We start from the raw sequence: 3,230 nt of genomic DNA on the forward strand, positions 1-3,230 counted from the left end.
TGGTTCCAGGCTGTAGCAATGTCTAGGGAATCTGTATGTAGAAGGAGACGTCTTAATTGTGAGAAATTTTTATTTGTCAAAAATCACAAATATTAATTTAAATAGAATATTTTAAAAACTTAATTCCTAGGGGCAGGCAGAATATACAAGGAAATAAAACTACAGTGTTTTACTAAAAGAAACAGGAAAGAGGAACTAAATTTTTGGGCATGGAGATGGCAGACTAGATTTCTGCAAACTTTTTTGTTTTCTCCTCTTGAAGTGTTTTTATTTAACCTTGTAGATACGCAATTATCATAATTTACAGGACGTTTTTTAGTAATTAATTGGACTATAAGAAAAACCGTACAGAAAGTTTGTACCACAAAATTATGTCCCTAAGGGATTAGGGTCCTCATTAACAGAGAAATAAAGAAGCTCAAAAGGGTCACTGCTCAGCAACCTCTGGTAACTAAAGAGAGCAGAACACAATCTGCTATTTGTGGAAATGAGACTTCATAAAAATATCTTTCAAATATTCCCTATTACAAAAGGGAATGCCTATTAAAATGCTATTGTTTATTCTATATAAAATATCCTTTCTAATCCCTCAAAAGCTTTTTTTGTTTGTTTTAAGATTAAAGGCCATATCCCTAAGATACACTTTGTGAAAATTATCTCAATACAAGATCTAAAGATTTCCATTATTTACTGTCCTTACTCAAAATCACCTGCATGTAGCAGATGCAATTTTCTAAACTTCATCATTGATGAGCCTATTCCAAAGCAGAATTCTTCAGCAATACAAAAGACACAGGCTAAAATAGTCCTCACAGTTATACTTTAAAATAGATATATTCAAAATATAATAATTCTCCAGACCATTATTTTTCCTAACGACTAAAGTCTAAATTAAAGGAAAAAAAAATTGGAGGTTTTCAAACCAATGATGTGTGCAGCCCATTCTCATGACACAGTCATTTAAACTTCTCACTCTGCATGAGAAAGTTTTTTATTTCTTCCCTTTGTCTTGCAGAATAATTTAGGTTCCCACCTTGGCCACGATTCACCAACTGGAGTAAGACCACAGATAAAAGTGAGAAAGAAACACAGGCAATGAAGAAAACTTCTAAAAACAGATATTCCCCAAGTATCCAATATCATGCCAGCAATGATGGAAATGACTGCCAACCCAAGATTCTGAATGGACCGCATGAAGCCATATGCAGCTCCCAGTTGATGTTCGGGAACTACAAACACCACCATTGGCCACAATGCACAGGCAAGCAATGAGTAGGAGAGTCCCAGGAGACACACAGCAACCCACCACTGCACACAGAACCCAGATGATGTTCTTTCCTGTTTTATCCACCAGAAGCCCAAATATTGGGGACATGGGAGCTGATATTACATATACAATACTGTTAACAGCACTCGCTGCCTGGGAGGAAAATCCAAATTTCTCTGTAAAGAAAACTTTCCCAAGTCCAATGAACGGGAACACAGCAACATAACAGCCGACACAGATGATGAATATGAGCCACAGGGGGAAGGAGAGGTCCTTCACATCAGTTAACTTGATAACTTCACCCGTTTTTCCTTGCTCTTTACGAAGGATTCGTTCTGCTCTCTGATCCAAGTAAGCAAGGGCCAAGGCACAGACTAGTGAAAGAAGACATGTTATACCCCCGATCGTAAGTGTGACCCCAAGGGTTGTGTGACCAGCAGAGCCCAACGAAGCTTCAACCTTAGAATACAGCCACCCCATGAGGTTCATGTTTACTGTACTTCCAATTCTAGCCATGCTAAGCTGGAGTCCAAACACCAAGTTTAATTCTTTGCCTTTAAACCAACTCACAGCATATGTATTCTGGGCAACTGCTAAGGACTCCCCACCAATCCCAAACACAAACTTTCCAAATTCCATCAGCCAAAAAGTACGAAATATTCCACCCAGAGCAAAAACAACCTGTCCAACGCAAACAAAGCAACTAAAAATAATGGTGCCCCATCGTATTCCAAATACGCGGTCTACCAAAAAGCCACCAAAGAAACACAAAACTACATTGGGCCAAGAATACCAGGCATACAGCAGCATGAATTTCGTGGTACTCACCTGCATATCCCGTTTAACCTGAGTCTGAAGGGCAGCAGGATTATCATAGCAAAAATAGCCGCCGAAACCAAGGAAGCATATCAGCAACCGTGCCAAGAGCCGGTGCGCCAGGCGACTGGTGTCGCAGAGGGCCGGCAGCGCCCCGGGGGCAGGGGGTGTAACGGGGGCGCCTCTGCCGGCCTCGTTGGCGCCGCCAGGCAGCGGCGCCCTCGCTTCCTCCTCCTCCTCCTCCATCGGGCCGACAGGAGACCGAGAGACGACAGTCTGCAAACTTTTATATGCTCTTAGAAATGCCATTCTCCATTTCAATTCCTCAGTTTCTTAATTATCATTTTATATTCTCCAAGCATATACCATCTGATAACTTGGAAGAGGAAGGTTACAACTTTGATAACAAAAAGAAGTCAATCTAAAATGAAACACCACTTAAAACACAACACAATGAAGTGGAAAATTCTCATTGAGACATATTAGCTTACAGACCCCTTTTTCCTCAATATATTTGGAAGAGAATATTCAATGTCCACCTTGTTGATTTCCCTCTCTGCTAGGAATTAGCTTTATAGTATTTGTAAACTTGTTAATTTAATCCAAAGCCACAGGAAGTTTTTTTTTAATGACATCAATAGCACAAAATCTCATTAACAGTAACAATTTTGTTCAACCAACATTTTTTTTTTTTCCATTTCTACTTAGGTAGTTTACAGTACACTTGAAAATCAGTCCTGTTAGCAGGGATATGGGAATGGATTGATGAGTGTGCTACAAGACAAATGACTGATTTTTTTCCCATCTATACTCAGCACTGCAGTAGCAAGGCCATTAGTCCATACCCAGAGTCTCTTTATGGCTATGAGGAAACTTGGGAGAAAGAAACTATCATCACCTTCAGTGAAGACAAGGAGAACCATGCCAATATCAATCCTAGTTCCCATTAGGCTAATATGGCAGCACTGAGACCACACATTCAGAAAGTCTCCACTTTGTCTTGAATTGCACAGGTGACCATTATGAGCTTAAAATGTGTCACTCAACCCTAGGGTCCATGACCAGACAGTGTAACTGTCGTGGATGGTGTTAAACTATGAAATTTGTACCAACTATTATCATCTGAATAAATACCTTCGAATCCTGC

General features: G+C 39.9%; 1 pseudogene; it reads right to left on the reverse strand.

Moving 5' to 3' along the window:
• Positions 1-894: 894 nt before the first annotated feature.
• On the reverse strand, positions 895-2,338 carry LOC113614854 (major facilitator superfamily domain-containing protein 1 pseudogene; annotated as a pseudogene).
• Positions 2,339-3,230: the final 892 nt, after the last annotated feature.

This window comes from Aethalodelphis obliquidens, unplaced genomic scaffold, assembly GCF_003676395.1.
Source record: "Aethalodelphis obliquidens isolate GAN/ISIS:26980383/991018 unplaced genomic scaffold, ASM367639v1 scaffold107, whole genome shotgun sequence".
Taxonomy (NCBI): domain Eukaryota; kingdom Metazoa; phylum Chordata; class Mammalia; order Artiodactyla; family Delphinidae; genus Aethalodelphis; species Aethalodelphis obliquidens.